We start from the raw sequence: 15,107 nt of genomic DNA on the forward strand, positions 1-15,107 counted from the left end.
TCATGTCACAGAGGACTGTGACACCGACTTTAAAAAGTGCACAAACTGTTCAGGTATCCATTCATTTTTTCAAAATACTGTATGATGTAGGGGAAAACAAATGGACAATAATAGAATTAAATTCACCATAGACATTCATTAGCTGATGACAACAAAACTGGTTGAATCTACAGTCCCCAATGCAACGTGTGCCTCTGTTGTCAGGACAGCCTCTGAACGCCTGTACATTATGCTCACTATATACTCTGCCTTCTGCAAGCTGATGTCCAGTCTCTCTATAATCAACTTCCCAAACCCTGTGTTATTGTGGGTTACTGGGCGGTGATGTAGCCTAGTGGTTAAAGCGTTTGCTCATCACGCCAAAGTCCCGAGTTCAATTCCCCACATGGGTACAATGTGTGAAGCCCATTTGCAAGCCCATGTGTGCACAGATTCAACATAATCATTCTGACAGAATCCCCAGACCTCCGCACCATACAGCAGAATAGGAGCTATTTTCATATCAAATATCTTAAAGTATAATTCATGAGATATATTACCATGTGTATGCCAGTGGGAGAAGTTATCCTACCAAACGCGGTACTGTCCTGAGTTTGAAACACTGGCTGGAACTTCGTGGAGTCCATTTCAAGCTTCAGGAGGCCATCAATCAAGGAAGGACCCATGATTATGCTCATGTGGGTGCCAATATGTATGTTACTTTGGATCCAAATGGTGGGATGGATCTACGACAGTGGGAGAAAAATGAACAACTGGGAAGAGTGGTACCTACGGCTAAGGGTATCTTGTCCAAACAACAATGGCAGAAACTGAGAGACTGGTGTGATGTGATGACAGATTTCATGCCCGAACTCAAAGACATGGTTCCCTGTATGGGACATGAGGATCATCAAAACCAGATGGGAGCTTTAATGTGTTCCTTCTGTAATCCCAATGACTATGAATGTTGGAGTAATTGACTATTTTTCTATGGATGGAGGTCTCCCTTCAGTAATTTTCATCCATGCACATTAGACATAGATAATCGTGTCGTCAATTGTACTGAACAATATTACATGTATTCTAAGGCAATTTACTTTGGTCATCATACACTTGCAAGTCGTATTTTACAAGAGACTGTTCCGGCTAAGCAAAACGTCTTGGGAGATGTGTGAAAGGCTTTGCTGAGAAAGTGTGGGACACTGTCAGTCTTGATGTTATGACTAAGGCATTAATGGCTAAATTTTCCCAGAACAATGACTTTGATATTGATTCAATCCTACCCTAAACCTTTAGCTGAAGCTAGCCCCTTTGATACACAATGGGGAATAGGAATTGATGTTTCTCATCCTGATACTGACAAACCCTGGAAATGGCCGGGGGGAAACCTGTTGGGAAAAAACATTAACGTATGTCCGTGAAAGGTTGTTGTTCGTTTTAAATATTGTCCTTCATACATACATACATACATACATACACATACATACATACATACGCACGCACACACGCACGCACACACACACACACACACACACACACACACACACACACACACATACATACATACATACATACATACATACATACATACATAGCGCCAGAATCCGATAATAATCGCCCATAGGGCGCTCATACATACATTTACATTTAAATAGAATGATGCATACATGAGTCATGTTCAGTCGTACATTTGAGATGGCACCTTGGGAAGAATACCTGAATAGGATACATACATTACGATCCAAAACATGCTGGTAGTTATGCTGGACACAAGAAGTTGTATGAAGCTGTGAAAGCAGAGGGTCAGTTTAAAATTGGTCTACAACGAATCAAGAAATGGCTCAAAAGGTCAGGAGATCTATACTATGACACATCAAGTTAGGAGAACATTTCCAAGAAGACACTATTTGGTCGAAGGCTTAGACAGTCACTGGCAATCGGATCTGATGGATATGGTATCACTTGCAAAGTACAATGATGGTGTGACGTATTTATTAGTCATCATATATCTATTTTCACGATATCTATGGGTGTATCCACTCAAATCTGCAAAGGGTCAAGAAGTGGTGAAAGCATTGACCCACTTATGGAAGACACAAAATCGTAGGCCTGGTATTTTTCAATCTGACATGGGTTCAGAATTTAAGAATCGGTGGGTAAAAGCCTCTTTGAAAAAACACAAGGTAACCCAGCTGTTTACACTGAATGAAACCAAGGCCCCCTATGCTGAGAGAGTGATTAAAACCATCAAAATGAGACTGTATCGATACATGTTGAAATACTTTACCTACAGATATGTGGATATCTTACCAGATGTAGTCAAGAATTACAATCACACTAAACATCGTTCCTTAGGACAGTCTCCTGCTAGTGTAACTCATAAAAATGAAGATGAAGTGAGACTCTCTCAGTATTTGATTAAACCCTCAAAAATGAAACAGAGTAAAAAGAAGTTCACTTTCAAAGTGGGTGATAAAGTCAGAGTGAGTCATCTGAAGAGAACCTTTGACAGAGACACAGGAAAAATAACTTAGTTTCCGTTCTTATAACTATGCGGAAACTATGTCAGATTGTTGGTAGCTGAAACTATGTCGGATTGTTGGTAACTGAAACTATGCGGAAACTATGTCGGATTGTTGGTAACTGAAACTCTGCGGAAACCTGTTGGAGTCTTATTAATAACTGAAACCTTGCGGAAACCTGATGGATTCAAAGTTAACTGAAACTCAACGGAAACTTGTCGGGGTGTAGGTAACGGATACCTTGCGGGAACCTGTTGGAGTGTGGGTAACGGAAACCTTGCGGAAACCCTTAGAAAGTGGGTAATTGTAAGTTTCCGTTATTGTGGAAACTCAATGTAAAAGAACGGAAACTCACTGGATTCTAGGTGGAAACTTAAGTTTCAGTCCACTTTCCACCAGGTTTCCTCATTGCGGAAACCAAGTTATTTTTGCTGTGAGAATATCAAGAGAAATGGTCTGGTGAAATGTTTACAGTAATAAGAATATATTGGTCTGAAGGCAACGACTTGTACAAATTGAAAGATTGGGGTGGTGATCCTATCAAACGTGCCTTTTATTCATCAGAGCTACAAGCAGTGGTAGAAAATCCAGATCAGGAGTATAGAATTCAAGACATTGTCAAAAAGAGGACCAGAAATAAACGAAAAGAAGTGTTAGTGAAATGGTTCCATTGGTCTAAAAAATACAATTCATGGATCCCAGAAGGTGATGTGAAACAGTATAAAAGCACAATGTAACCTCTTTTTAAAGTCATTTATGATGGAAGACACTGAAGCAGCACCATCTCTTATGCGGAGTACATCATCTGACACCTGGACATTTTGGGGAAAAAAGTGGCCAAAACAGAAACAGTGTTTTTCTCTCAGATCATCATTATTTACATTGTAGTCATTACGTGTATTGTCAATTTGTCCTTAGACAAAGGAAACTCCAATTTGTGGACGGCACTACTCAGCAGTAGTTTGGGATACTTGTTACCTAACCCCAAGATTAAATCTAAACATGGATAAATATACTAGGTACATAAAGAAACTGTGCATACAAAAATTTAAAATCTAAATTTATCAAACCTTTGTAGACACATAAGGATTTAAACTCAGAGATTAGTGACATGTATCCAGCATGCATGCACATGCCACGTTCCGTGACATCAGTGGGTTCGTCCTTGAGACGTGCAATACGTTGTTGCACGTGCATTCCGGGAAAGAGAAACAGAGCAAATGAATGCCACACAATACTGTCACTTTGGAAAGCTCAACCCCTGCCCTTGCGATTGTTCAAAAAATTAAACGGCTATTGAAATGCATAGCATGCCAAGGCTCACGTCTGCACAACGTCATGAGGCCATTGGGATGGTCCGTGGGGGAATGTCTCAAAGACAAGTGGCTGCACATTTCCACTGCCACCGGAACACCATTTCTGCACTGGTGAGACGCTACCAGAACACAAATGACGTCATCGATGGGCCACATGTAACAACGCCAAAACAGGACAGATGGATAAGGGTGACCCATCTTCGCCACAGGTTTCAGACTGCAGTGATGACTGCCCGAACAATCCCAGGACTTCGGCGTATCCATCCCAACACAGTTCGACAACGTTTACGTCATCCCCGGATCAGACCACGACATCCCGCCATAGGGCCTATCCTGACACAACGTCATCGACAAGCTCGCCGAATGTGTTGCCGAAATCATGTCCGCAGACCCTTGTTTTGGTGGAGAAATGTTGTTTTTACAGATGAGTCCAGGTTTAACATTTCCCATAGTGACGCGTGGGCAAACGTTATGCACAGGACTGTGTCTTGGAGAGGAATAGCTTTGGTAGTGGTTCCGTGATGATTTGGGTTGGAATAACAGCACGCCAAAGAACTCCTTTGGTGATTGTTCAGGGCAACTTAACTGGTGTGGGCTACAGGGATCAGATTCTTCGACCTGTGGCAATTCGTTTCGTGCAACGTCATGGCCCTGGGTTGACATTCCAACAGGACAATGCCCGCCCTCATACGGCAAGGGTTGCTATGGATTTCTTGCAACCCCACAACATTGGCTTACTGCCTTGGCCTGCAAATTCACCGGATCCCTCCCCGATAGAGCATGTTTGGGACGAGATGGATTGACGTCTACACCGTCTTCCTCATCCGCCAGATAACGTCCTTGACCTTGCAACAAAACTTGAGAGAATCTGGCGTGACATCCCACAAGCCTTCCTTGCACATTTGATAGGCTCTATGCATCGACGATGCACTGCTGTTCTGAATGCCAATGATGGACATACCCGTTATTGAGCTTGTGACATGGTCATTTGCCCCCTGTCCCGCTTGTGGACTCGTGACGTCATTGTGATTGACTTTTCAATTGAAATTCTCCCGACTTGTTATGGTCTCATGATCCCTCCATTCAAGTTTATATGTACCTTTGACATTGTTATCGTACTTATGAACTGGGATAATATTTTGACAATGCACATTTTCTTTATGTGGCTAGTTTACATTACGATCAGAAGTACAGATAGTGAACACCTCTATCCTAACAACAAACCTTTTAAGTTGAGAGTGGGTTTGAATGAACCATTACATCTTGACCAAAGGTGGAGGATAGGACTAACAGAAATATCTATATTGTCCTGGGACATAGATAAAACAAATCGGAACGTCTTGACATATATGTCTATTCCTCATTGTGCGATTCATCATATGTTGGAGAAAATAAACAAACCATTTATGTCTCACGGGAAAGCAAAATAACGTTCTTTTCATTTTCTCAGTGTCAGTATGTCCCTATGATTCACAGAGATTTTCAGACTGTGGATATCTATATAAAAGACCACGAGGGCAATCCAGCTTCATTTATCTGTGGACCAGTGACAGTGATACTTAATCTCAAGCCGCTCCCGTTTGGTTTTTATCATGAATAATCCACAACACAAATTCTTCGTACCCGATGCAGATAAATGGACACGGTTTTACATGTTCCAAGCTGAAGGGGAAAGGAGATTCTTATCATTCTATAATGCATGGAGGAAAAAATTCTGCCATTATGTCTGTGGATCGATATTTGGAACTGTATGACCCAGAGTGGAAGAAAGGCAAAGAAAAAGAACCAGAAACCTCAGAGCAACCTAAGATTAATTTTGTTGCCCCTACTCAACAAGTGGTCGAACAGGCCAAGGCTCTTATTCAGATGCAGAAGAAACCAATAAACTGGGGAACTAAAGCTGGAAAAAAAAACAGTTCCTCACAGATTCCCATGAAGAAATGGAAGACGACTTTTTAGATAAAAGCCGCCAGTAGACAGGTTCCCTGCCATTTAGACTCAGACCACCATGCAGTCAACAACGTGTCCCGTGTGCTATCAGACTTTTTCCAGGACAGACAATATGTTGAGACATAGAAGACAGAAACATCAACAACCCTCTCCTCCTCCTCCTGCTCTTTCCTCTCCTCCCTCTCCTCCTCCTTCACCACCACCACAAGTACCATCACCTATGATGCAACCAGTGCAACCACATTCATCAGAAAGTACTACCCAGTTATTGGATGAATTTAGGCTAAGAAAGCCATTTACGATGATCGTCTCAGGGCCCACCTCCTGTGGTAAATCCTACAAAGTGAAGCAGCTTTTAGAACGGATGAACATAAAACCTTATCCTGAACGTATTATATGGTTCTACAAACGATGGCAGCCATTGTATAATGCCATTCAAGCCTGTGTTTATCCCTACGTTGAATTTCATCAAGGCATTCCTTCTTATCTCGAAAAGGATGAGTTTCTGAACCCCAGTGTTGTGAATGTTGTCGTGCTCGACGACTTAATGTTTACTGCCAGCACGTAAATATAATTGATGATGATGATGAAGACATGACATCTGGATTTAGAGAGTGAAGCTTCTGGACAGGACGATGAGGAAGGACAATAAGACAATTAGCACAACATGTAAAGTAGACATTTGGGAGAGCTCCTATCCTAAAGCCTACCTATCATTTGAAACGGAGCTAATAAACAATGAAACCTGTATATCTCTCTTGTTTCTAATGTATTGTACCCGTGAAGGTCTGGGTTAGAATGAACCTTCAGTAACCTATGCTTGTCGTAAGAGGCGACTAACGGGATCGGGTGGTCAGGCTCACTGGCATGGTTGACACCTCTCATCACCTCTATGACAAATGCTAAATCATTTCATCACTGTACAACCACTTTGACACCCTACATTTTGAGATATTCAGTGACCATCAGTCCTCAACTGCTTACTATTTCCTGTATTTAGTTCCGGTCAGACACTTCTCTCTCTACATAACGGAAGCTGACCACTTGTCAGCATACATTCAAGATCACATTGAAAAATTATCGACAGCCATGCCATGTACTCATGATTACAGTCTGACCTTTACTGGTGAACTTCAACAGGCTAACTTTGCGAGCACAGGAAGCCACACACCGGAAGCTAACCACATCAACCCCTCAGGTCCGGACCAACTGTCACCTACTTGAACATATCTGTACTCGCATAAGCATAAGTCATGGTGATACAAATGACAGCATTAAATACTTAAAATGGTGGTCAGTTTTAATGACTGGTTGGAGGTGCTTTTAACAAACATAACACCTTACACTATTTCATTCAATCACAGCTGTCACATGTCTCTTCAGTTACGGCCCGACTCAGCGAGCAAGCGATTCTGCTCTTAGTAGTAGTACATAGACCGCGCCCCATTCATGCACGCAATAATCATATACGGGCCTACGTGGCGCATGAATTTTATTTGCTAACAGCTACAATCGTTTATTGTTCACAGATATGTAAACATTCGGAGTTGTTCCTTGTGTACCAAATCACCAATGACAGCGTATTTTAAACTGGCTAGTGATACCTTTGATTTAACAAAATGCGCTCTGATATTTTCACAACTTTTGACCTAATAAATAGCAGCTAAATTCCCCACATATGCATAGTGTGATATTAATTCTACGCTGAAAGAGATTTTGCTGTGTGAACACTCGACGACGTACGTACGTACATACATACATACATACATACATACATACATACATACATACATACATACATACATACATACATACATACATACATACATACATACATACATACATACATACATACATACATACATACATACATACATACATACATACATACATACATACATACATACATACATACATACATACATACATAGCGCCAGAATCCGATGTAATCGCCCAAGGGCGCTCTTGGGTTTTGTTTAAATAGAATGATGCATGTGAGTCATGTTCAGTCGTGTTTGAGATGGCACCTTGGGAAGAATACCTGAATAGGATCTATTACGATCCAAAACATGCTGGTAGTTATGCTGGACACAAGAAGTTGTATGAAGCTGTGAAAGCAGAGGGTCAGTTTAAAATTGGTCTACAACGAATCAAGAAATGGCTCAAAAGGTCAGGAGATCTATACTATGACACATCAAGTTAGGAGAACATTTCCAAGAAGACACTATTTGGTCGAAGGCTTAGACAGTCACTGGCAATCGGATCTGATGGATATGGTATCACTTGCAAAGTACAATGATGGTGTGACGTATTTATTAGTCATCATATATCTATTTTCACGATATCTATGGGTGTATCCACTCAAATCTGCAAAGGGTCAAGAAGTGGTGAAAGCATTGACCCACTTATGGGAAGACACAAAATCGTAGGCCTGGTTTTTAAATCTGACATGGCTTCAGAATTTAAGAATCGGTGGGTAAAAGCCTCTTTGAAAAACACAAGGTAACCCAGCTGTTTACACTGAATGAAACCAAGGCCCCTATGCTGAGAGAGTGATTAAAACCATCAAAATGAGACTGTATCGATACATGTTGAAATACTTTACCTACAGATATGTGGATATCTTACCAGATGTAGTCAAGAATTACAATCACACTAAACATCGTTCCTTAGGACAGTCTCCTGCTAGTGTAACTCATAAAAATGAAGATGAAGTGAGACTCTCTCAGTATTTGATTAAACCCTCAAAATGAAACAGAGTAAAAAGAAGTTCACTTTCAAAGTGGGTGATAAAGTCAGAGTGAGTCATCTGAAGAGAACCTTTGACAGAGACACAGGAAAATAACTGAGTTTCCGTTCTTATAACTATGCGGAAACTATGTCAGATTGTTGGTAGCTGAAACTATGTCGGATTGTTGGTAACTGAAACTATGCGGAAACTATGTCGGATTGTTGGTAACTGAAACTCTGCGGAAACCTGTTGGAGTCTTATTAATAACTGAAACCTTGCGGAAACCTGATGGATTCAAAGTTAACTGAAACTCAACGGAAACTTGTCGGGGTGTAGGTAACGGATACCTTGCGGGAACCTGTTGGAGTGTGGGTAACGGAAACCTTGCGGAAACCCTTAGAAAGTGGGTAATTGTAAGTTTCCGTTATTGTGGAAACTCAATGTAAAAGAACGGAAACTCACTGGATTCTAGGTGGAAACTTAAGTTTCAGTCCACTTTCCACCAGGTTTCCTCATTGCGGAAACCAAGTTATTTTTGCTGTGAGAATATCAAGAGAAATGGTCTGGTGAAATGTTTACAGTAATAAGAATATATTGGTCTGAAGGCAACGACTTGTACAAATTGAAAGATTGGGGTGGTGATCCTATCAAAGGTGCCTTTTATTCATCAGAGCTACAAGCAGTGGTAGAAAATCCAGATCAGGAGTATAGAATTCAAGACATTGTCAAAAAGAGGACCAGAAATAAACGAAAAGAAGTGTTAGTGAAATGGTTCCATTGGTCTAAAAAATACAATTCATGGATCCCAGAAGGTGATGTGAAACAGTATAAAAGCACAATGTAACCTCTTTTTAAAGTCATTTATGATGGAAGACACTGAAGCAGCACCATCTCTTATGCGGAGTACATCATCTGACACCTGGACATTTTGGGGAAAAAAGTGGCCAAAACAGAAACAGTGTTTTTCTCTCAGATCATCATTATTTACATTGTAGTCATTACGTGTATTGTCAATTTGTCCTTAGACAAAGGAAACTCCAATTTGTGGACGGCACTACTCAGCAGTAGTTTGGGATACTTGTTACCTAACCCCAAGATTAAATCTAAACATGGATAAATATACTAGGTACATAAAGAAACTGTGCATACAAAAATTTAAAATCTAAATTTATCAAACCTTTGTAGACACATAAGGATTTAAACTCAGAGATTAGTGACATGTATCCAGCATGCATGCACATGCCACGTTCCGTGACATCAGTGGGTTCGTCCTTGAGACGTGCAATACGTTGTTGCACGTGCATTCCGGGAAAGAGAAACAGAGCAAATGAATGCCACACAATACTGTCACTTTGGAAAGCTCAACCCCTGCCCTTGCGATTGTTCAAAAATTAAACGGCTATTGAAACGCATAGCATGCCAAGGCTCACGTCTGCACAACGTCATGAGGCCATTGGGATGGTCCGTGGGGGAATGTCTCAAAGACAAGTGGCTGCACATTTCCACTGCCACCGGAACACCATTTCTGCACTGGTGAGACGCTACCAGAACACAAATGACGTCATCGATGGGCGACATTCTGGACGTCCACATGTAACAACGCCAAGACAGGACAGATGGATAAGGGTGACCCATCTTCGCCACAGGTTTCAGACTGCAGTGATGACTGCCCGAACAATCCCAGGACTTCGGCGTATCCATCCCAACACAGTTCGACAACGTTTACGTCATCCCCGGATCAGACCACGACATCCCGCCATAGGGCCTATCCTGACACAACGTCATCGACAAGCTCGCCGAATGTGTTGCCGAAATCATGTCCGCAGACCCTTGTTTTGGTGGAGAAATGTTGTTTTTACAGATGAGTCCAGGTTTAACATTTCCCATAGTGACGCATGGGAAAACGTTATGCACAGGACTGTGTCTTGGAGAGGAATAGCTTTGGTAGTGGTTCCGTGATGATTTGGGTTGGAATAACAGCACGCCAAAGAACTCCTTTGGTGATTGTTCAGGGCAACTTAACTGGTGTGGGCTACAGGGATCAGATTCTTCGACCTGTGGCAATTCCTTTTCTGCAACGTCATGGCCCTGGGTTGACATTCCAACAGGACAATGCCCGCCCTCATACGGCAAGGGTTGCTATGGATTTCTTGCAACCCCACAACATTGGCTTACTGCCTTGGCCTGCAAATTCACCGGATCCCTCCCCGATAGAGCATGTTTGGGACGAGATGGATTGACGTCTACACCGTCTTCCTCATCCGCCAGATAACGTCCTTGACCTTGCAACAAAACTTGAGAGAATCTGGCGTGACATCCCACAAGCCTTCCTTGCACATTTGATAGGCTCTATGCATCGACGATGCACTGCTGTTCTGAATGCCAATGATGGACATACCCGTTATTGAGCTTGTGACATGGTCATTTGCCCCCTGTCCCGCTTGTGGACTCGTGACGTCATTGTGATTGACTTTTCAATTGAAATTCTCCCGACTTGTTATGGTCTCATGATCCCTCCATTCAAGTTTATATGTACCTTTGACATTGTTATCGTACTTATGAACTGGGATAATATTTTGACAATGCACATTTTCTTTATGTGGCTAGTTTACATTACGATCAGAAGTACAGATAGTGAACACCTCTATCCTAACAACAAACCTTTTAAGTTGAGAGTGGGTTTGAATGAACCATTACATCTTGACCAAAGGTGGAGGATAGGACTAACAGAAATATCTATATTGTCCTGGGACATAGATAAAACAAATCGGAACGTCTTGACATATATGTCTATTCCTCATTGTGCGATTCATCATATGTTGGAGAAACTAAACAACCTTTACTCAGACATTTATGTCTCACGGGAAAGCAAAAGAACGTTCTTTTTCATTTTCTCAGTGTCAGTATGTCCCTATGATTCACAGAGATTTTCAGACTGTGGATATCTATATAAAAGACCACGAGGGCAATCCAGCTTCATTTATCTGTGGACCAGTGACAGTGATACTTAATCTCAAGCCGCTCCCGTTTTGGTTTTCATCATGAATAATCCACAACACAAATTCTTCGTACCCGATGCAGATAAATGGACACGGTTTTACATGTTCCAAGCTGAAGGGGAAAGGAGATTCTTATCATTCTATAATGCATGGAGGAAAAAATTCTGCCATTATGTCTGTGGATCGATATTTGGAACTGTATGACCCAGAGTGGAAGAAAGGCAAAGAAAAAGAACCAGAAACCTCAGAGCAACCTAAGATTAATTTTGTTGCCCCTACTCAACAAGTGGTCGAACAGGCCAAGGCTCTTATTCAGATGCAGAAGAAACCAATAAACTGGGGAACTAAAGCTGGAAAAAAACAGTTCCTCACAGATTCCCATGAAGAAATGGAAGACGACTTTTTTAGATAAAGCCTCCAGTAGACAGGTTCCCTGCCATTTAGACTCAGACCACCATGCAGTCAACAACGTGTCCCGTGTGCTATCAGACTTTTCCAGGACAGACAATATGTTGAGACATAGAAGACAGAAACATCAACAACCCTCTCCTCCTCCTCCTGCTCTTTCCTCTCCTCCCTCTCCTCCTCCTTCACCACCACCACAAGTACCATCACCTATGATGCAACCAGTGCAACCACATTCATCAGAAAGTACTACCCAGTTATTGGATGAATTTAGGCTAAGAAAGCCATTTACGATGATCGTCTCAGGGCCCACCTCCTGTGGTAAATCCTACAAAGTGAAGCAGCTTTTAGAACGGATGAACATAAAACCTTATCCTGAACGTATTATATGGTTCTACAAACGATGGCAGCCATTGTATAATGCCATTCAAGCCTGTGTTTATCCCTACGTTGAATTTCATCAAGGCATTCCTTCTTATCTCGAAAAGGATGAGTTTCTGAACCCCAGTGTTGTGAATGTTGTCGTGCTCGACGACTTAATGTTTACGCCAGCACGTAAATATAAATCTTGGGTGGAAGACTTAATTGATGATTATGATGAAGACATGACATCTGACGTAGAGATTGAAGCTTCTGGACAGGACGATGAGGAAGGACAATAAGACAATTAGCACAACATGTAAAGTAGACATTTGGGAGAGCTCCTATCCTAAAGCCTACTCATTTGAAACGGAGCTAATAAACAATGAAACCTGTATATCTCTCTTGTTTCTTAATGTATTGTACCCGTGAAGGTCTGGGTTAGAATGAACCTTCAGTAACATATGCTTGTCGTAAGAGGCGACTGACGGGATCGGGTGGTCAGGCTCGCTGGCATGGTTGATACCTCTCATCATCATATCCCAATTGGGTAGATCGATGCTCATGCTGTTGATCACTGGACTGTCTGGTCCAGACTCGATTATTTACAGACCATATAGCTGGGATATTACTGAGTGCTAGATAAAACTAAACTCACTCACTCGCTTAATGTATTGCTGGAGGATTGACATGAGACAACTGTTCGTTGTGCAAATCTTTGTTTTACAACTGATAAATAATCCTCCCCTATGTCATTGAATACATTTAACCTACAATACAATTCTTAACACCAGGAGGTCCCAACCTCTTCATACCCCGCACAATACAGTCACAAGAAGCTTACACCAGTATTTCATTGTACTGTCTGTGGAATAAGAGCGGCTAACGACATGTGAGTAACCTATGTGTCTCATGATGTCAAAAAAGTGTCATATATAGTATTCATGGACATATGATGGTTTTTTAATGTTTGCAGTTTGAGAGTAAAGTTCAGCTTTAAAATCTTGAGTAAAAGCACTTGAAAGTTTTACAGGAGAAGAAAATGTAGGTTTGTTTTCTTATTCAGTGTTATATATGACAAATGCTAAATCATTTCATCACTGTACAACCACTTGACACCCTACTTGAGATATTCAGTGACCATCAATCCTCAACTGCTTACTATTTCCTGTATTTAGTTCCGGTCAGACATTTCTCCCCCTACAAAACGGAAGCTGACCACTTGTCAGCATACATTCAAGATCACATTGAAAATTATCGACAGCCATGCCATGTACTCATGATTACAGTCTGACCTTTAAACTACGGAAGCTGACCATATGTGACACTACACTCGTCACCACGCTGAAAATTATCAACAACCATTCCATGTACACATGATTACTGTCTGACCTTTACTGGTGAACTTGAACAGGCTAACTTTGCGAGCACAGGAAGCCAAACACAGGAAGCTCAACACATCAACCCCTCAGGTCCGCACCAACTGTCACCTACTTGAACATATCTGTACTCGCATAAGCATAAGTCATGGTGATACAAATGACAGCATTAAATACTTAAAATGGTGGTCAGTTTTAATGACTGGTTGGAGGTGCTTTTAACAAACATAACACCTTACACTATTTCATTCAATCAAAGCTGTCACATGTCTCTTCAGTTACGGCCCGACTCAGCGAGCAAACGATTCTGCTCTTAGTAGTAGCAGTACATAGACTGCGCCCCATTCATGCACGCAATAATCATATACAGGCCTACGTGGTGCATGAATTTTATTTGCTAACAGCTACAATCGTTTATTGTTCACAGATATGTAAACATTCGGAGTTGTTCCTTGTGTACCAAATCACCAATGACAGCGTATTTTAAACTGGCTAGTGATACCTTTGATTTAACAAAATGCGCTCTGATATTTTGACAACTTTTGACCTAATAAATAGCAGCTGAATTCCCCTCATATGCATAGTGTTATTAATTCTACGTTGAAAAGAGATTTTGCTGTGTGAAAACTCGAGTCGGCAAACTCATAAAATATTTGAATAATAATCACAGCCCACTAAGGTCAACCTGAAGGTCACACACACTCCTGGGTCGGAAGGAGACTCCCAAAGGAGGGTGGGGCTTAAGGGTTTCAACAGTTGATTAGGTCACACAAAGGTCACACATATGTGTGATTAAAAACAATTTCCTCAACCCCCTGTCTACAACACTGAACCTCCCTGTTTTGATTCACCACTTCATTGGTGTAGTGAAAACTGTGTTTACAAATGTATATCCTATGATTGCCAAAGTAGCCAAAACATCTATGTATTCCAGCTTCCAGTGTATCCTCAGAAATGGGCCTTAATGGAAATTATGTCAACAAGAAGAAATGGCCCCAGACAATGATATTACGATGGTATTTCTCAAGAAAAACAGAAATCACTTCCCTTGATTGACTCTGGTTATGAAGATGAATAGTTGATTTTTCAAATCTCTGTATTGATTACTGCCATACCCTTAACACTCTCGTTCATGAGCCTAAGTGCATTTTTACTAAGTGAAAAGTAGAATATACAGCAGTTTTGTGAAGTGTTCTTTATAAGATATGTGTTGATTTAAGTTTTAAACTTTCAGCATATATCGGTGAAAGACTTATTTCCACATTTTCAGAGTCTAAAGCATATGGGCTTGCATGGCTTACATCTAGCAATTGATTTGCTTAGATTTAGGAATTTGAGAGTTGTTTCAGTATTCTTGGTGTGTGTGAAGTGTAAAACACCGTTTAACATGTCTGCGTCACATGAGATTTGTTTTGGATTACTGACCTTTTGTTTGCGACTTCAATACATTCATGCGTCCAATGTTT

Source organism: Haliotis rubra, unplaced genomic scaffold (assembly GCF_003918875.1).
Source record: "Haliotis rubra isolate DU_JTF1 unplaced genomic scaffold, ASM391887v1 Scf682, whole genome shotgun sequence".
Taxonomy (NCBI): Eukaryota; Metazoa; Mollusca; class Gastropoda; order Lepetellida; family Haliotidae; genus Haliotis; species Haliotis rubra.